Below are 20,760 nucleotides of genomic sequence, written 5' to 3'. Positions count from 1 at the left end.
CAAGCAAGCCGGGCTGAAGACGGCTGGAATGCCAGAAACCGGTCCTCGGAAGCTTGTTTCCGGTCTAGGGAAGACATGGCTTGGCAGTTCGGGCTGGACTGTTCCCATGAGGCACAGGGTCAGACTGATTTGCATATAGCCATGTCTGAACTGGGGTGGCAGAGTGGGCTAAAGAACGGTGATGGATCAAACCCAGATCTTTTGACTGGGTGTGAGTGTTTGATTGATTCAGATGCTCCGTCCATCACCACCCCCTTTTGTACAGCCTACCAAAATTGGCATAATAAAATGATTTGAACAAAATAATTTGAGGAGACCTGTGCAAAAAATGTTGGCGCCACTAAAAGATTTACTGCGGTATGGAAACACATGGATGAAGTAGAAAGGCAAGTTTTTGACTCAGGTCCGGTTTCATAAGTGTGACAAAGGTGGTATAAAAACCAGGGAAGGAAGGGGGAAAGAAGAGAAAAGAAAAAATGCTGATGCGCTTTATTAAGATTTAAATTATTTCATTGAAAAGCAGGGATAAATGGACTTTGAGGATAGTTAAATGCACTGCACTTTATCAATAGCACCTTGTTTGCCCGAATCTAGCAACTAAGGTGTGAAAAATGCTGATTAGGTACACATGAGTTATTCATGGTAAGGATAGAGATATGAATTGAAGCACTTTATTAAGATATAGAACAAAAATGTTTTTTTGGGGGCGGGGTTTAAGCACTGTATTAAGATCTTGATCAATTTTATTGAGAGACAGGAAGAAAAGCACTTTATGGAGGCTAAACACATAGCAGTTTATTATGAAGAAGTATTTCGAATATTGCTCCTACACTTTGCATTTTTACTTCAGGCTAAGAAGCAATAGGGAATATATCATTGAAGGAATAATAGATCCCACCTATGCAAGCTAAAAAATTATTATGTTTAATGGTGAAACCGACATCGTGACTATATATATGATGCAATGGCTGTGGTTATGACTTTGTTTAAGCGTAACAACAGGGTTAAAAAATGTTGATGCACTTTATTAAGATTTAGCTCAATTTTATTGGAAGGTAGGGATAAATGCACTTTATGGGTAGTTGAATACCCAGCAATTTATTGATAGCACCTTGTTTGCCTGTATCTAGCAACTAATGTGACGAAGATTGCTGATTAGGTATATTTGTATTTTATATCATGAGCGATTTATGGGCAAAAGTGAAGTATGAGTTGAAGCACTTTATTAAGATACTAGCAGCCCGTCCCGACGTTGTCCGGGTATGAATTGCTGCCGGCCAGTAGTATATTGTTTTGTAGGATTTCGTTTTGATAGCATTTCTTAACTGTGACAGGCCTGTAAAACGCTCCGATTCACAGTGCACTGCTGATGCACTTAAGAGTGTGCGTTCAGTAGTGTGTGAACTCGAGTTTCCCTACTTTATTTTTCCTTGCAATATTAAATAGCCCGAACTCGACAACATGGCATGAGCACAATTTACATTACAGAAGAACACATTCATTTGAGGTAGGCACAGGGAGACAAAGCGATTTGCCTGGAATCACAGGATGTTGAGTTGATGCCGAGATTCGAACGTAGATCCCCAGCTCTAAAGTTTGCAATTCTCGAACTTGTGGCGGGAGGTGTGTCTAAAAGTGTATGTCGGTGCTGGACATCAATGAGAGAGACCTGTGCATTTTTCAAATGGGTGGTGAAAAAATATGAGTATGTTGCTGGAGATGTGGGCCACCAATGTACTTACCGGGGAGGGTAAACACCCATTATTCCGCAACTTTCTTTCCGCATACCATCACTCCGCATACTTTCATTACGAAGTACCATGAATCCACAATGCCATTATAACGCACGGCATTACATTTTATATGCTTTTACCACGCATACATTTACAACGAAATTCCTTGTAAATGCATGAATGGTAAAAGCATGTTTTTTATGTTTGGATACGGTAAGTATGGGTAAAGGGGTATATGTTTTAGGGTACTGAGGTATATGTTTTGGGGTGTTTGGGTATTTTAAGGGTTTAGATATAGTTTTGGGTTATGGGGTACAGGGGTAGTTTTAGGGTTCAGGGCTAGGTTTGGGTTTTGGAGTATAGGGGTATTTTTAGGGTTCAGGGGTAGGTTTGAGTTTTGGGGTACAGGGGTATTTTAAGGGTTCTGGGCTAGGTTTGGGTTTTGGGGTACATGGGTATTTTTAGGGTTCAGGGCTAGGTTTGGGTTTTGGGGTACAGGGTTATTTTTAGGTTTCAGGGCTAGGTTTGGGTTTTGCGTACAGGGGTATTTTTAGGGTACAGGGGTATTTTAGGGTTCAGGGCTAGGTTTGGGTTTTGGGGTACAGGGGTATTTTAGGGTTCAGGGGTAGGTTTGGGTTTTGGGGTACAGAGGTCTTTTTAGGGTTCATTTTTAGGGTTCAGGGGTAGGTTTGGGTTTTGAGGTACAGGGGTATTTTAGGGTTCAGGGCTAGGTTTGGGTTTTGGGGTACAGGGGTATTTTAGGGTTCAGGGGTAGGTTTGGGTTTTGGGGTACAGAGGTCTTTTTAGGGTTCATTTTTAGGGTTCAGGGGTAGGTTTGGGTTTTGAGGTACAGGGGTATTTTAGGGTTCAGGGCTAGGTTTGGGTTTTGGGGTACCGGGGTATTTTTAGGGTTTAGGGATAGGTTTGGGTTTTGGGGTACAGGGTATAGTTATAGGGTTAAGATGGGTTAGTGTTCAAGGGTGTTGGGGTATTTTAGGGAGTAAGGGTGGGTTATGATTATGGGGTGCATGGGTATTTAAAGGGAGCAGGGTGGGATTAGTTTTTAGGGTGTAAAGGGTAATAAAAATAAAATAATAAATAAAAATAATATAAATAATGCAATTTAAAAGAATAAATGTTTTAATTAAATTTAAAAAATGTGTATATATATATATATATAAATGCACATATATACAAACATATATTTGATGTTTTAATAATGTACTTTTACAATTTATATAACTTTACCACACATGCATTTGCGTTATAATGGCATGCGTGATAAAATCATATGCGTTGTAAAAGTTTTAGAAATGATGTCTTTGCGGAGTAATAGTCCCGCGTTATAAAAATTGCGGATTGATAGTATGCGGGATATTGGTTTGCGGAATATCATCACATATTCCCGGGGGAGGGATAGTACCTTTCTTGCTATTTCCGTGGAGGCAGACCTTGTGTTCGGATGTGCGTGGCACAAGGCCAGTGCGCAACAGAAGTGGAAAATCTCCAGTGTGCGCTTCAGGCATCACCGGAAGTTAAGGCGAGATTACATTTCCTGCACATTGGCCCCTGTTTGCGCACCTTCCGGCCCTTGGGAATAGCGCCATGCCTGACCTCCATACAGTAAAGCAGGTGCACGTCACTGGAAGCGCGAGCAAGCACACCCGGAGCTGGAATGTACAGAACCTGGGAAGAAAAAACAATGAAATATTGGGCACAACGCTCGCTTTTTTTTCCGTAATCCCCCACCCGCACACGCCCACGCCCCCAGCACACGCCCACAGCACACGATATGAGACATGGCATGAAGGGCGGAACGTACCAAACGCCCCCAGCGTTTGTCACGCCCCCAGCACACACCCACAGCACAACGCAGACATGCCCACAAGGGACTACTTTGCTGGCACGGTTCTTTTACCTTTTAAATGTATATGGTGGGCGTCTGCATAGCCTATGTCCTTCTGCTGCAACTGCCCTTTCCAACGCTGTATTGGGTGTTGTGATTGGAGCTGTGGTTCCTGAGATTACCGGCCTCAAAGGTTTGGGCTCTCTCTTTATTATATTAGTATAGATAGAGCAATTTTATTGGGGGCTAGGAAAAAAGGCACTTTATGGGTGCTAAATGCACTGCACTTTATTAATAGCATCTTGTTTAGTCTGAATACAGCAATTACTGTCTTTAAAATGTCTGTTCGATACGTATGAATTTGCAAAATACTGGACTTACTTTTTAATATAAGAAGATGTATTTCAAATGCCGCTCCTGCATGCTGCACTTTTACTTTAGACTATTAATGCAATAGGGAATATATCTTCGAAAGAAGGGGGGATCCCAACTTTACAAGCAACAAATAATTATGTTTATTGGTGTAACCGATCTTGTGACTATATATGAGATGTAATAGTTTTTGTTGTGATTCGGCTCAATAATTAAAAAAAATTAAAAAATAAATAAATAAATCCCAAAGCAGGAAATGCCCTCTGGTACAACAATCAGCAATATGTCTCCTGAAGGTAGCATGACTTTTTATTGACATATCAGCTCCAAATATATTTCAGAAATAAAATTATTTACTCATTGACAGGCCATAGAAAAGCAGAGCTGGCTACATCCCACAGGTTCAGTCAGCAATTTTGCTTCAAAATTATATGGAACTTACAAGATTTAGATGTTGACAGTTTACACCAATCTCAAAGACTCAGGGCTTAGATAGCCATAGTAATAATACCATTTATTGATTTATAAAGTAGTGTATAGCGCAAACAAGACGCAAGAGGGTATCAGAGCGCTTCACATTAAGGGAAGGTAGGATACCGTAGTAGGAGAGAAAAAAAGACATTTGTAAGGAAAAAGTGCATACCATAAACAATGTTATCAATATACTTGAGAAAACGTAACCACACAAGAACTGAAATAGTACCCATAGCAGTAAGTGCCCTCTGGTACCAAAATGAGCAATACGCCTCCAAAGTCAAGATATATTATCATTCAAATATCAACTCTAAAAGTATTTCTGAAATAAAATTATTTACTCTGAAGATACAGACAAACTGTTAATTTGGGGTAAAAATCCTTCACCTCCCAAACCAAAACTTAGATCAGAGCTAAGATCATAAGAAAACACAGTGGGCATGTTAAAAAATATCAAATTTGTCAACGATGAGACACTATAACTATAGAGATCGCCCGCATGTCACCAAATATCCCCTTAAAATATTGCGGATAGACCACTTGTATGGTTGGGATAACAATAATACCACCAGGATTTCACACAATATGCCAAGGTCAATATTATGCCGGGGATAGCCAGAAGGTTGGTAAGCATGCCAACACAATGTAAAGGGTAGAACACTGTTGTGCCAGGGATAGCAAACATGTCATATAGAATGACAGCAGTTCCAACAATGAAGCCAGGATAAGCAAACTTACCTCCAACCCTACCCCAGTCTACTTTTTCCATCCCACCACCACAAAAGCGCACATAATCCCAACCACACCCATCCCTGTATGTCTATATTCATAAAAATGCACGCAACCATACACCCCCACACACACACACACACACACACACACACACACATATGCACAGACACAAGCGTGTACACACACATACACATACAGGACTAACCCCCTCCCAACATACCTTTCTAAGCCTAGAAGCACTGCAGACAGTCCTCCAAAGGCTCCACTTAGGCCAGGAGCAACAAAAGCAGACTTACAGCAAGGACAGTTGGAAGGTGTCATGATAGATGGCTTCTAGTCCCTGCCTGCTCTGTCAATCAGTACAGGAAAGGGATAGATTGTCTGTGCAATGCCTGATGCCTGTCTCAAAGTTTGCACAGTACAGCTGTGTTCTGTATTGTGTACCTGCTCACCGCATGTAGGAGATGTGTGACACTTCAGCTGCTGTCATTCTATGAGCAGTGTGCATGTGCAGGTGATTGATTATCTAAACCAGTCCCAGGATGCTTGTTTCGGTCCAGGAAAGACATGGCTTGGGAGTTCGGGCTGGACTGTTCCCATGAGGCACAGGGTCAGACTGATTTGCATATGGCCATGTCTGAACTGGGGTGGCGGAGTGAGCTAAAGAATGGTGATGGATTAAACCCAGATCAGTTGACTGGGGGTGAGTGTTTGATTTGCTCAAACGCTCCATCCATCGTCCCCTTTTGTATCGCTTTGTTCGCCCTAAGTGTGGCAGGGTATGCTCAGACGTGAGTCCCTTGCTCACTTTGCCACTTGATTCAAGGTAGCCTGGCTGATGAGGGTTATGAACCCGAAACCGTTCCCAGGATGCTTGTTTCCGGTCCAGGGAAGACATGGCTTGGCAGTTCGGGCTGGACTGTTTCCATGAGGCACAGGGTCAGACTGATTTGCATATGGCCATGTCTGAACTGTGGTGGCGGAGTGAGCTAAAGAATGGTGATGGATTAAACCCAGATCAGTTGACTGGGGGTGAGTGTTTGATTTGCTCAAACGCTCTGTCCATCGTCCCCTTTTGTATCCATTTTAGTTAGCCATGTGTTAGCCATGTGCTTCTTCCATCTTCAATGTTGCCTGCTTTTCTATTCTGCTGAGTAAGCAACTATAGTTAACTCTTTCAGTACTGAGCTAGAGCACTGTGCATGCCCACAAAGGCCTGTAGCTGCTAAAATGCCCCTGTCTTAGAGTGTAACTGTCAGGCTGTTTTAACTGATAGAAGCAGAAATGTCTCCCCTCCCACTTTGTTGAGCAAGCAATATTTGTATGCCCATGTTAGTCAATAACTATTCTTGTATATGCCTCTGCCTCCTCTTTCGGTCTCCATGCTTACTCGGCTGTAAACCGAGTATGTAAGGCCCATTGCCTCTGTATTCTATGGTCTACCTCCTACAGTGGCCGGAGGGTACTGTATTGACGTAGTGCCACTCATGAGAGGTTAATAAATGTATTCGTTTGATGTTACAGCTTCCGTGCCAATCTCTTCTTTGTTGGTTTAAGAACCAGTGGACAGATAAGGGTGTACTCCTGCACCAGTGAGCCCCTAAAAAGGCTAATTTCCACAAAATGGCGCCCAAACTGGGGTTCATCAAAGACCCACCTATCCAAGGAAGTGGTCTTGACGGAAGACAGGAATCTACTGAGGACGTACACTGCACGAGGAGACCCTTTGTCTTTGCAGACCAACGTGTTTTCCGGTTTTCCCGATCTGACCCTCCAGGTGTTGGCCGGTCCCAACTGAGATCTCCCTTGTTGCAAATTTTTCAACTGACCATTAGGCCAACCCAGAGCTTGGCTGGTGGAGGTTGGAGACTTTGGTTTGGTATGGTCGCTTAAGCGACACTCTTGTTTTGGATTTGCTTGGCCAAGATTCTGGTTTGATTTTGTGTGTATTTTGCAATTTACAAAGGCAGGTAATGAGGAGATGTTTTGTCTCTAATGTTGATATATTTGGGATGAGTACAATATTTGGGATAAGTACTACTTTAGATATAATATTATATTTACTACAATATTTTTGGCATGCCTGCTCCTAGCACACTTTGTAGAAAGTGTTGAATGAATGAATGAGTGAATGAATGGTGGATTTGTAAAGTGCAACGTTCACTCCAAGGAGTATCTTGGCGCTAGAGGGAGGAGTATGAAGGTCAATGCAGAAGTGCAGCGGGAGGGTCAGATCTAAAGGAAGAGAGAGGCTCAGATAAGAGTGAGTACCAAATTATCAGGTGTAGAAAATAGCCAGGTTTTTAAAAGTTTCCTGAAGAGAAGTTCTGATTGTGTCAATCTCAATTGTAGTGGAAGAGAATTCCAGGCTTTGGTTCTTAGTAACCACAATGATTTTTCCCCCTTTTGTCTTCAAGCGATAACTGGGGGTTGCCAGGTAGTTACCTGAGGATGATCGCAACAGTCGCTGAGTAGAATATGGGTGAATTCTCGACCTGAGATAGGAAGGCCCTGTTGCCTTGAATGCTTTCTACATGATTTTTAGGACTTTGAATAAAATCCTTTTGTGAATTGGCAACCAGTGCAGCTGATTGAGTGCTGCTTCTGATGAGGAACTCCTTGGTAGCCGAAGTGCCTGCCTGGCTGCCGCGTTCTGGACAACCTGCAGTTTTTTCAGCACTGATTTATTAGATCCTGCATAGAGGCTGTTGCAATAGTCTAAACAAGACAGGACCAGTGCAACAGCCACTGACTTCCTAGCATTGATTGGAAGTAGATCCAAGAACTTCCTCAGAGTTTTAATTGTGTGAAAGCACATACCTGCCACTGCAAGTGCTTGGCTAGGAAAAGACAAGGTTGACTCAAACTTGATTCCTAAGTTCCGTGCTGTAGCCGCAGTATTGGGCGGTGGAACTGTATTAGCTGGCCACCACTGGCTGGGCGTGAAGGTGTTAGCCTTCCCAAACAGCAAAATCTTTCTGGCTGTTGCGCTTCAGATGGTTGCATTTCATCCAGTTCATAACTGCCATTAGGCAGTGATGAAATTTCTCTTCCGCATCATTGGAGTTTTTGTCTAGGGTAAGAATGATCTGGGTGTCGTCTGCATATGTTATAGCTTCAACACCAAAGGAGTCAATTGAAATAAACAGTGGAGTCATATAAAGAATAAATAACGTCGGGCTCAAATAAGAGCCCTGTGGTACTCTGGCTGAAAGCTGTTTTTCGGGTGATTTGTGGCAACCAAGTGTCACAATCTTGCGTTGATTTTCTAAAAACGATGAAAACCAGGCAAGTGCCTTGTTAGTGATGCCACTCATCTTAAGTCTGTCTTTCAGAATGTTGTGAGAGACTGTATCAAACACTGCTCATAAATTCAACAGAATCAGCTGTTGCTGTCTTGGAGGTACCAATATGGATCTAGAAAATAGTCAGCCAGTTCCCATAGAGGGGACACTTAATAGGTTTATGTATATTAAATACGATATTTCTTCCATAATGTATAGTGTGAAACGAATATATGAGAAAGAGGCCTTATGATATTTGTCACATGGAAAAGTCTTTGGGCTGTTTACTTGTCTTGGTGCAGTCTATGACTGCTTTTCACAGCTCTTTTGTTTGTAAATATGATGTACAATGGTTTGGTTTGAGTACAGTCAGTAGGCTGCCTCTTGTTTTTTGATTGTGTGTTTTATTGTTGGAGTTTTATATAGCGCTAACCTGACCTGAGGTTATAAGAGCGCTTTACAACAGTGTTTCATGATAGTTAACATAGTAGAGCAGTCTTAAAATATTTAGGGGCATATTATCAAGAACAGGAGATACAATTATTGCCGCTTTATAGGCAGAAAACTGCTGATAAAGCGGCGATAATTGGCTTGATAATATGCTCTATGGAATTCCAATCGAAGCCCATGTTAGATGTCTTCACATCTAACATGGGCTTCGATTGGAATTCCATGGAGCATATTATCAAGCCCATTATCTCCGCTTTATCAGCAGTTTTCTGCCAATAAAGCGGCGATAATTTTATCTCCTGTTCTTGATAATATGCCCCAAAGTTTGATAATCCAAGGGTGTTGAGGCCTCTTGAGGTAGTGGTTGCGTCCTGAGGTAGCCTCTTTGAATGCTTCATTGAGGTAGGCTGAAAATCTTGAGGCAGTTTAATTTTATTGCACATTTTTCTTGAAGCGGACTGAGGTAGATCTGAGGGGTGTAGAGTCAGAGAGCACCGGGGTCAGGGATAGCGTGAGGGTGGGGGCTATCCATTCTTGTATGGCCTTGAGAAGTTGGTGATCTACTGTGTCGAAGGCCGCTGATAGGTCGAGGAGAATGAGAAGGCAACATTGACCGGAGTCTAGTGACTTGTGGATGTCGTCTGTGACTTTGAGGATCGCCGTCTCAGTGCTGCTGAAACCTTTTCTGAATCACGATTGGTGGGGGTCAAGAAGGTTGATGTTGTCCATGTGTTGAGTCAGTTGTGAGAGGACACATTTCTTGAGGATTTTGGACAGAAGGGGGAGATTGGAGACCGGTCTGAAGTTGTTTAGGTCCATGCGGTCAAGGCCTGTTTTTTTTGTAGTGGCGTTACTTGGCTGACTTTAAGGCATTCAGGTATGATGCTGGATCTCAGGGAGCTGTTGAGGATTCTGCACCAGATTGGGCTATGGAGAGTTTGAGTTTTTTGGTCAATTGAGTGTGTATAGGGTCCAGGAGGTGAAAAGCGGGTTTGGAGGTGGAGATTAGATTGATAATCTCGGCTTCCGTTATGGGGTTGAAGGACTTCCAAGTAGTTGTGTGGTGTAGGCATGTGCTTTCTATTGGAGCTGGGGGCAGGCTTTTGCAGGTGGGATCGGTACTAGTGTCTAGCGAGTGTTCAATCTTGTAGATTTTGTCTTCGAAGAAGATGGCAAAGTTTTCACACAATTCCATGGAGGCCTGGGTGTAGGGTACTGTGGGTTTAGAGGTTTGTTGCTTGATGATTTTAAATAGTTTGTTGGGTCTGTTTTTTGCATTGTACAGGGCGGAGCAGAAGAAGTTGGTTTTTTCATTGTGGGTGTGTTTTTTGGATTTTCTCCGAGCTGCTTTGAGTTGTTTGAGAAGGCTAGCGGTGGGCTTGTTTCTCCAGTCTTTCTATGGCTCTAAGTTGTCTCCTTTTGTTGTTGATGTCCGTATTGAACCAGGATCTAGATGGGATGTTCCTGGTTTTTTTTGTTTGAAAGGGGCTTTCTGATCTAGAATGGATGTCAGGGTTGTGTTGTAGTGGTTAGTGAGTTCTGTCGTGGAGAGATCATCCGAGAAGGTAGTGAGGGTTGACCCTTTCCTCCAGGTCAGTCATTTTGATCTGAGTGGGATTTCTGGTCCATTTGGTCTGTTCTTGAGTGGGGGGTTGTAAAGTGGCTCGCTGAATGAGGTGGAAGAGGATTAGGTGGTGGTCGGACCAATCTAAGGGCAGGGTGTTGTTTATCATCACAGTGTCTTGGTTGGCTATGATGGCTTCTAGGGTTGCTCCTTTGTTGTGAGTTGTTTCTATGCAGTGTTGGGTGAGGTTGTTATTGCATAGTAACTCGCTCAGGTTTTGGATTAGTGGATTATTGTCTTCGTTCCAGTATAGGTTGAGGTCGCCCAGAATATGGTTGTTCGCATCCCGTAGTGAGCATTGGGCAATTAGGTCAGACAGGTGTTCAGTGAAAGTGGGGAGTTGCCTGGGGGTGGTAGATAAGGTGGCAGGTTAGCAGATATTTGTTGCAAGTGTTGATGTTGACAGTTAGGCGCTAAAAGGTGTTGTAGTTGGATGATTCTGTTTCTCTGGGCAGTAGGGTAGTCCTGTTCTCTCTGGGGGTGGTGAGGGGCCTAGTTGGAGTGTAGCAGCGTTGTTGCCTGTGGATGTGGGGAGGTGGGTGCTCTGATTGTTCGCAGTGGGTTGGAGTGGGTGGGGGCAGGTGGTGGCAGGGGGTGGGAGCTGGCAGGTCGTGGGAGGGGGTGAGGGCCAGCAAATGGTGGGTGGGAGTGAGAGGGTGGGAAGTAGGGGGTTCCAGTTCTTTATGGAGATGGTGAAGGAGATGTCATGTGGCGGGATAGTGTGGGGTTGCTAGGTAGTATCGGAGCGGTATGCGGTGGGTGGCAGTGAGAGCTGATGGGGGAGTGGATGGTTCCTGTTGTCCCTGTGGGAGATGCATGGGGTGTTGTAAGGAGGCGGGCCTGTGTTTGAGTGTCTATGAGCACTGTTGACTGACACCGGTGGTATTGCTTGTGAAGTACTTGTTTGAGTGAGTAGCGACTGTACTCTTTGTGTGAGGATGGCTTGTATTTGCAAACTGTGTTGTGTGTTATAAGTGTGTGGCTCCTTCGTGAAAATGTCTGGAGTGAGCTCAATTTATTTTGCTGTCGTCATTATGTTCTACAGATGCCATTGGAAAAATTACACTTTAAATTTCAAAGAATGAATTATATTAAATATGTTCAGATCTGCCTGCTAGTTTAGAGAGTAAATGCAGTAACAAAGTATAGATGTGTGAACGTTCACTTATTATATTGCCACAATGGTAAAACATTTGAATTAAAACTCAACAGGAAAAATTGTGTGTTTTACACAACTAGGACTCAATCCAAAAGGTTACAGCATTATCCTTAGATGCATCATATTAAATATTAAAAAACATACACATTTAATGAGTAATTGGTTGCTGCTAAAATAAAAGCGTTCTTTTACCACACTGCCAACAATAGATTTTGACTGGCTTGGAATGCCTGGGTTTTAAATAGAATGAACCATGTTCATTCCTAACACCAGAAAGAGAGTTTTTAACAGCAGCTCAAAAGCTGTCTGTCTGAAGGAAGCTGTCTGTCAGAGCAGAGGGAGAGGTAATGAGTGATTTATCAAATATTTTAAGTTATAGTGAGGACATTACAGTACAGCACATTGCTGTCATATTGATACAGAAGGGGCCCTGTGATGCTAAATGTCAGACAGGATTTATCAGTCCTAGCGCACAAGGCTTTTTTCTCCTGAAGAAGTGTAGAAGCTAACGCCCGCCGGTCGTAAAATACAGCTGAATAAATAATACAAGCTTTACCCAAGCTATAAATAAATGCAGTGGCAATTAGGTGTTAAGCTAGTACAGAATGACCTAAAAGCACGTGCATTAAAGACTACTAATTTTGAAAGTTAAAAATACAGCTTCATTATTGTGGATAAAAGAGAAAGGATAAAAGTAAGGATTCTGATGGTAAATAATTACTGCTTTTTAAAAGACAAAGTGAAACAAATTTTCTGTGTTTCAGTAAAACTTCTGTGCTTAGTTTTAAAGGAAGTTTTATAAGTTTTATAAATAAATGCAGAAGGAAAGGAATAGGGCTTGCTTTTCATATGTAGAAAAAGAGAAAGGGTTAGTGATCATTATTAAAAAAATTACTACATGAATACAAATTATTAAAAGTTATAGCACTAAAATCATTTTTGGCTCATCAAGATTTTTGTAATGTCTAATAACACTACTAAGAAAATTAAATAATATTTAGCACTGTAGAAAATTACCCTGTGCAAAGTATGTATTCAGAATTCAATGTGCACATTAAGATTTCTATCTCCAACTGGTTAGAATAAGTTGTTGCACCACATTAAAAGGTTGAATATTAGTTTATCTAATAACGCCAATATTACTGTGTCTTAGTGACAAACTTAAAATGTAGTAAGGCCTAATGGCTGCAGTGTCAAATACAAAGGCTATTAAAGGTCATGCAAAGAGTATCTGTACAGACATGTGAATTGCATTGCGTGCCTTAATGCACGTTAGTTTTCAGCGCATTATGGCGTTCTGAAAACTGAAATTTTGAGCCAATTTTTTAGGTGCTAGAAAAGCACAGTGCACAATGATAACAAAAATATATAAAGAGTAAAAGTTGCATCCTGCATGGGAATAGCCTTGCTCAGACAGGGGACAACAGGTTTAAGAGGCAGAGTCCAAGTTCTGTATTTAGAACTGAGCAGCACTACTGAAAGTAAAATGTCCATACAGGGAGTTTTGGAGCATTTTTTAATCTGAGGTTAGCCATTTTGACAGTGTGTGATTTCTACATTACACTATGAAAGCATCACAGTGGTTTTTGATGTGTACATGTACATATATAATTGCATAAATGCAAGTTGTACATTTAGTCTATAGCCCTTGTAGTAATAATAAAAATAAATAAATTAACAGGGCTGTATTTGATTGAGCGGGAACATATTCCTTTTCAGTAGATTTGCTTCTATGTTGGTCTACAGCAAATAACACATGTTAAGCAAACAGACACTCCAGTGCCACTTGTTCTAAATAGGAAAAGCACAGATATAATACCTGCTTGTAATGTTGAAGAGTAGTTTGACAAATTAATTACTTTGTATTAATTACATTTCCTGATTCTAACATTGTAGGATAACACACTACAGGTAATTAAACTTTGCTCTAATTATGTCTGAGGCTATAATGTGCCTAGGAAAATTAGGGTCAAAATAATTCTCAATTCATGTTAATAATATTTAGGATTTCGTCATTAGTAATTTAACTACATTTAAGAAATGGAAGAATTTACTTAGTTGTTTCAATGAACCTATGGCTTTGATTAAGCCTTACTGGAACAAGATTGGACACAACAGAACTGTTTTAGGTAACATTAGCTAAAGGAAATATTGCATATTCTGTTAGGAGCAGATGGGGATAGGGCCAGATAAAAAAGCCATGAAATAAAGTTTGCATTAATGTGCTATTATGTTACACAGCTCAATAAGCTACAGGAATTGGTAGCTGGTTGTTTGATTAATGTTTTCTATTTAGCTTCTACAAGTCTGTCCATGCCCAGCTGCCAAAAGGAATGTGTATTGTCGACAGGAGGTCACCTGCTTAGGTTTCCTACTGTCGAAGGGGGGTTGGAGACAAGCTCCTGGGCAAATTAAGGGTAAGCAAAATTAACTAACACATTGTCATTTTTCTTGGTTTTTGTGCCTATTATGTGTATTATTGTGAGCTATTTTGTGTGGAAAGTATGCAGGGCAGCTCGTTGTTGTGTTCGCTCTCTCTCTCTCTCTCTTGAGCATGTCTAAGCTGTCTAGGAACATCCATGAGACAATTAGTTGGGCTTGCTTTACTCATTCATTTCACAATATGCTGTAAATATGTTCTTAAATAAATAGAGACAAAAGCACCTCACCAGTGCATGTCTAATTGGCTATTAAGTAATACCGTTTGAAGAAATTGTTAGTATTAACAAAATGAATAAATAAATACGCCATGTTACTGCCCCTCCTGTCTGTAAACTGATGAAATTATGAAAGGATGGTAGAATAGACTGATGTTCCCTTATTTGACCTTTATGGGGAACTATATGTTAATAGTTTTTGTTCTAAAATTCCCAGGTGGCAACACCATTATTGTTGATGTTATTACAGCACTACATAGGTTGCAGAGGTATCACTAGTCCCTCATTAGTTAGTTCATATAATTGAGCTGACAACCCTTGCTAGAGCTGGTGAATTGGTTTCTACCCTGAATATGATATTACATGGGTCAGATCGTGAAAAATATATGATGCCTATGATTCACAATGCTAGGGGAAATGCCCGTGTGATCCTTAGCAAACATCTTGAAGATAAATATAGCCTTATAGGAGTTTGTTTGCCACAACAAGTTCTGCTGGAGAGATTTATGTACTTAATATTTTAGGATTTATTTGTCAGTTATACATGCAATACAGATCTCTGTTATGTTCACAGTTTAAGGGTTTCCTGGTATACCCATAACATGAGAGCATAGTCATAAAGCGCAACACATGGTCGTTATTACATAAGGAAAATCATTCTGGAAGTGTCCATAGTCCTGTACAGTAGTGAAAAAAATCACAAGTAGAAGAAGTGTTGTGAACTATATAGTGTATGGAACACAAGCTTGCTAACACAAGAAACACCAAAGAATAGTTGTTTTAAAAAGTCCTTTTCTTTGAGGTTCTTCAGAAAAATAATATAGGGGTGTTTTTAAAATAGAATATCCTCTCTTGATTGATTATTTGTATGCCCTGTCTAAAGATCTCCGTTCTGTTCACCAACAGATATCTGCTGACTTACAACCATAGCCAGAAGGGTCAAGACATCAGATCAAGCCTGAGGATTCAACGCAAGTCCAGCTTGGAGCCGAGGTCTAGGGAACCAGCACAGGCGTTGCTGGCAATTATAAAGGTGTTGAAGGTGGAAGACCACATTAGTTAGTCATGTGTTAGCCATGTGCTTCTTCCATCTTCACTGTTGCCTGCTTTTCTATTTTGCTTGAGTCATCAACTATAGTTAACTCTTTCAGTACTGAGCTAGAGCACTGTGCCTGCCCGGAAAGGCCTGTAGCTGCTAGAATGTACCTGTCTTAGAGTGTAACTGTCAGGCAGTTTTGACTGATGTAAGCAGAACTGTCTCCCCTCCCACTTTGTTGAGCAAGAAATATGTGTATGCCCATGTTAGTCAATAACTATTCTTGTATATGCCTGTACCTCCTCTTTGAGTCTCCATGCTTACTCAGCTGTAAACTGAGTATATAATGCCCATGGCCTCTGTATTCTATGGACTACATCCTACAGTGGCCCGAGGGTACTGTATTGACGTAGTCCCACTCATGAGAGGTTAAAAATATCTATTTGTTTGATGTTACAGTTTCTATGTCAATCTCTTCTTTGTTGGTTTAAGAACCAGTGAACCAGTCGGCGGCCTTCGACACCGTCCCCCATGAGGGGCTCCTCGCCAGACTTTATGACATCGGTCTGAGGGGGACGGTGTTCAGCTGGTTTACATCTTTTTTTAGCTGACCGTCGACAAACGGTCTGGGCCTCCCCTAGCTCTGCTGAGATGCCGCCGTTGGGAGTCGGAGTTCCGCAGGGTTCTGTGTTGAGCCCGACTCTTTTTAACATCTTTATGACCCCCTTGGCGGCACTGGTGGAGTCTTTTGGGGCCCAGATCGTCTCTTATGCTGACGATACCCAGCTCCTCTTTACGTGCAAGAAAGGTGAGGACTTCGACGGAGAGAGTATTCGGGAGTGTCTTGGAGCTGTTTTTAATTGGTTCCAGCAGAACAGCCTCAAATGTAACTCTGACAAGTCGGAGGTGCTGTTTTTTGGCTGTACCTCAGACCCTGAATGGCAGACATGGTGGCCGACTAATATGTTTCCCCCAGCACATGCGTCCCAGCTGGCAAAAAATCTGGGAATTAAGATCGATAATGGTCTGACGTTGAGATCTCAGAACCTCAGTCTTACGGGCACATGTTTCGGCATTCTCAAGATGCTCCGGAAGTTTCTTCCTCTGCTCACAGAAGAGCACAGGAGGATCATGGTGCAAGCCTTAATTGGCTCCAGATTGGACTATTCCAACGTCCTTTATCTGGGCCTTCCGGAATATCTTGTACAGCGGTTGCAGGTGGTGCAGAATTCTGCTGCATGCGTCATTTTCGGCCTTCATAGGCGAGCCAGAGTGTCCGGCCTTTTGCAGTCGCTTCATTGGCTGCCTATCCGGAAGCGGATAGTTTTTAAGGCTTTGACTCTGGCTCATAAGGCGCTCTTTGATTCGGGAGCAAAATATCTTCAGCGTAGGCTTGTTTTTTTACCACCCGGCCCGATCTATGCGATCTGAGTCCCTGTTTCTTGCGGTGGTTCCCCGAGTAAAGAGGGCCCGTATCGGGGGGCGCTCCTTTAGACTGAGGGCACCATAGCTCTGGAACTCTCTGCCATTGGCCTTACGCTGTACCTCTAATTTGCTGTCTTTCAGGAAGGGCCTTAAAACCTGGCTTTTTACCCTCTAGTATGTCTCTTTTCTGTTAATGGATGTTTTTATCTGTGTTATGTTTTCCTTCTGATGAACTGTGTTATGTTTTTCTTCGTATGAGCTGCCAATAAAAGCGCCGGGACACTCCAATGGAGTAGCCGTGGGCTATAGAAATAAAAATTAACATAACATAACAGATGAGGGTGAACCCCTGCACCAGTGAGCCCCTAAAAAGCCAATTTCCACACCACTGTAAACCCCTTGCAACACCATACCACACTGTGCCCCCAAACCACTTCACATCCAACTTCCAACACACAACCACAGCCTAGACAACACATCTTGAGCACCATGCCACATTTAAAATGTTCACTCGCAGCATAACTTCAAATGTTAGTCAAAGTATTAGGCACATAGATGTTTCGACACTGAAGACAAAACGGAAAGTGCAGATAAATAATGTATAAAAACAGCATGGAATAACTACTGATATATTTGCATTAGACACTCCCTAATGCATGTCTGGGACACTAGAGGATACCAAGACGCCCATAGGTATGTGCGCTGAAAGTATATGGGATGAACAGTGGCCATCACTGCCATCCGAAGAAATGGGAGTAGTTGGGGGAGTAGAACCACAACACCTACTAGTAGATCACAGGATGCCATGCCAAGATAAAAGACATTTGCCCTATGCAGCACCATACAACATTGATTGTATGTTACCACATCGTACACGACATATCAACGTGACAAAATATTGTATCCACAATACTGTCTAAAACCATACCACCAAGGTAAGTATATATAAGGAGGTACAGACTCACTTTTTATTTTTGGAAGTGTTATATAAGCGCAAACAAGGCCCCATAATGCAGTCTATACAAGCTTCGCTGCCTCTCAGGTTGGTTCGTTCAATAGAAATAGCAAATTCAGACATACATACATGTATGTACATACATATATTCTAACAGAAGTTCCTTGGTTTAGAATTAACTATTTGGAGAAGGCTATGTACAAGAGAAATAAAGTTAAAGCAAGTTGACTGATGCAAAAAATGTAAAGTATCAGGATATTTCTCAAGTAAGTAAGATTTCAGTCTGGTGCTAAAATAAATTTAAGGAGTTGGGAAATCTAATGGGCAATCGCAAGACATTATATACCCCAGCCGTGTGCCCTGAGACAGAATGGGCAGAGACTTTTCTTAGAGCATTTACTTTTAGGCAAAGTTTAGTGTATGGTCATGAGGGAGAACCTAGAGATGGGGTCAGATTCTGTAAGGGAAATTTGACATATCTGGATTTAGTGTCCTGCAGGCGGATCAGACTGATTTGTAAATGGATCTCTCCTTCATTGTGAGGCCTTTAAAGGAGAAGAAGGCTGTTGTTATCTGGTCGTATGTGAGAGAATTTGAAACATGACCTGCTACATCACGCAGGACCACCTTTAAAGGCGTAAGCCGGTTCTGTAGAAGTCCAGTGAGGAAGGCATTTCCATTGTCAATGCAGGAAAGAACGACAGATTGGACAGAAGTTTTAAAGTTATTTGGTTGTAAGAAAGGTTTAGAGTTACAGGCCGGCAGAGTAGGGTAGGTCCCGGGCTAACACATCATGTGTTCCACTTCTTTCCCGCAGCTAGTAACGGTCAACTGTCTTGCCTAAGGGGCACAATAGCTTTTCTATAGGGTGGGATCTCCCTCGCCTACCCAGCAGAAGTTGCAGTAGAATTGGATACTATTTCCCCACTACCCTGGGTTCCAATCCATTGTAGGGTAGGCATACCTACCTGGACCCGATGAAATGCCACTGACCCTCCAGGCATTGAGGCAGGAAAATTGGTGAACTTTTAAACACACCTGTTGAAGCTTTCATAGTACATTATAACCCAATGACATTATCATTGACGAGATAGAAACAGGGTAGTTATCACCTAAGATAACTACCCTGTTTCTACTTGTTAATGGGACCACTTTACTATTACATTCCTTTCACTAAGTTTCAAGACACAATTGTAGAAAAAGACAGGTCGTGCTAATTATAACTCAGTTCTTGGAATAAATGTCGAATTATCAGGTATATAGTTCCATGCATATTTCAAACCAAGTGATCACAGTAAGGGAACAGCTGACACATGGTTCGCCCATTTGGCTTTCACGCCAAGTGCTTTTTCAAGACATATATATGAAAAATGATGTTGCTGTCCTTAAGAGCATATTCGAAGGACATGCAAAGACATCTCAGATTGTTTTTTTTTAGACAGTTCTTGAGCTGAGATGCAGCACAGTTTTCCATGATCACCATGAGAAATAGTAGCCATGCGATAGGGTGGCTGCTCTCATGGAGTTTGGGTTCACAGTTTGTTAAGGAATGGGATCAAACTTTCAGTTTTCACTGAGTTGGGCACAGTTACAAAGGGAAGTCTTACCTCCATAGATACTTACCTTGACAATGAATCTTATGCTTACCGGTAATCTTCATTACCCTTCGGAATTCTCCTCGTTATGGTAAGTTTCCTCCCTTCCTCCCTACCTACACAATTATCTGTATGGTACTTACAGGAAGTGCAGGTGGAGGAAGGCCCCTCTAGTATGATGCTACACGTTGTGTGTAGACATAAAGAAAGGACTAGGTTGTGGCTGCTAGAGGCAGGGGAAGCCTCAGTTTGTCAGCACGATAACGAGGAGAACTGCGTGAGGGTAACCTGATGACCACCGATATAATGGAAGTGATATTTTCACGAGCCAGAATTGTGGACGAGTGTTTGAGTTCCAACCACAGCCTCAGTCAGCATACAGTCAGACCACGACTCAGAGGATAAAACGCAGAACGCAGTCACATTCTTATATTTTACCCTGTCAAGGAGACAACCAAGGAAGTTGGGAAATTTTAAGATATTAAGATTTTAAAAAATGGAAAATGTCAATTTAGTGCTTTTATAGTTTTAAAGGTGTACTGAGTGTTAAAATGAACTATGATGTAAAATTTCTATTGCTAAGTGGATCCATGGTCTTGTGTATGGTTTATAGACTATTGTCTAAATAAACTTTGATTTTACTACTACTACTACTACCTTGTCAGCTGTTGCACTTAAGTTCTGTTTAAAACTTCACATTTATTTGAGGAAAAAACTAGGTTAATGTGCAGCGAAACACATTTTAAGGAACATCATTTCCATCCCGCCTGCTTATGGGCGCTGGAATGCCTTTCATGGGGGCCGGAGAGCGCGTTTAAAGCCCGCCTGCTGTTAGCTGCCGGTTTATAAAGGAAGCACATTATGTGTGGCTCTTTGTGTGAGTCAGCCTTTTAATTTCAGCGCAGCAGGGAGCGTTTAGCATTCCTCGAGGGCCTGGTAATAACTGGGAAGGCTGTCATACCTGCAAAGAACTCAGCTCAGCCACAGAAAATGTCACGCATGGGCATGTTACTGTTCTGGCCTCTTATCTCGCAGTTTTGGGATAAAATGAATCTGTGTTTTGAGGGTGATAACAAAATCTACCTACCAGACACTTCACGTGACCAAGTATCAGTCAAGTGTTTCAGGGGCATAGAGAGGACATATTGGGACATGGCTGACATACGTGAGCACAGAGAGCTTTCCAAACATGGATTGATATACGGGATGCTGAATGATGCCCTAGCTTTGACTCGGGGCTACTGCAGGGAAGCGCAGAAGGTGGTGTATAGACATGTTGCATCTGTTCTGCACTCACCTACAACCCTATGCACCCTCAACCCCACCCCCCCTCCCCCCTCATCGGCCACGCCCTTAACAGAGCTGCATTACAGTTTCTTCAGTTTTGGTTACCAGTTTATAGAAGATGTGTTGCTCCT

The 20,760-nt window shown here is 42.1% G+C and overlaps 1 protein-coding gene across 1 annotated transcript in view; it reads right to left on the bottom strand.

Moving 5' to 3' along the window:
- Positions 1–20,760, bottom strand: part of LOC147701281 (leucine-rich glioma-inactivated protein 1-like) — a 166,584-nt gene that overhangs the window by 136,017 nt on the left and 9,807 nt on the right. The gene's annotated exons all lie outside the window — the stretch shown is intronic.

This window comes from Lissotriton vulgaris, chromosome 7 (genome assembly GCF_964263255.1).
Source record: "Lissotriton vulgaris chromosome 7, aLisVul1.2, whole genome shotgun sequence".
Taxonomy (NCBI): domain Eukaryota; kingdom Metazoa; phylum Chordata; class Amphibia; order Caudata; family Salamandridae; genus Lissotriton; species Lissotriton vulgaris.
This window is presented reverse-complemented; position numbering and strand designations above follow the sequence as displayed.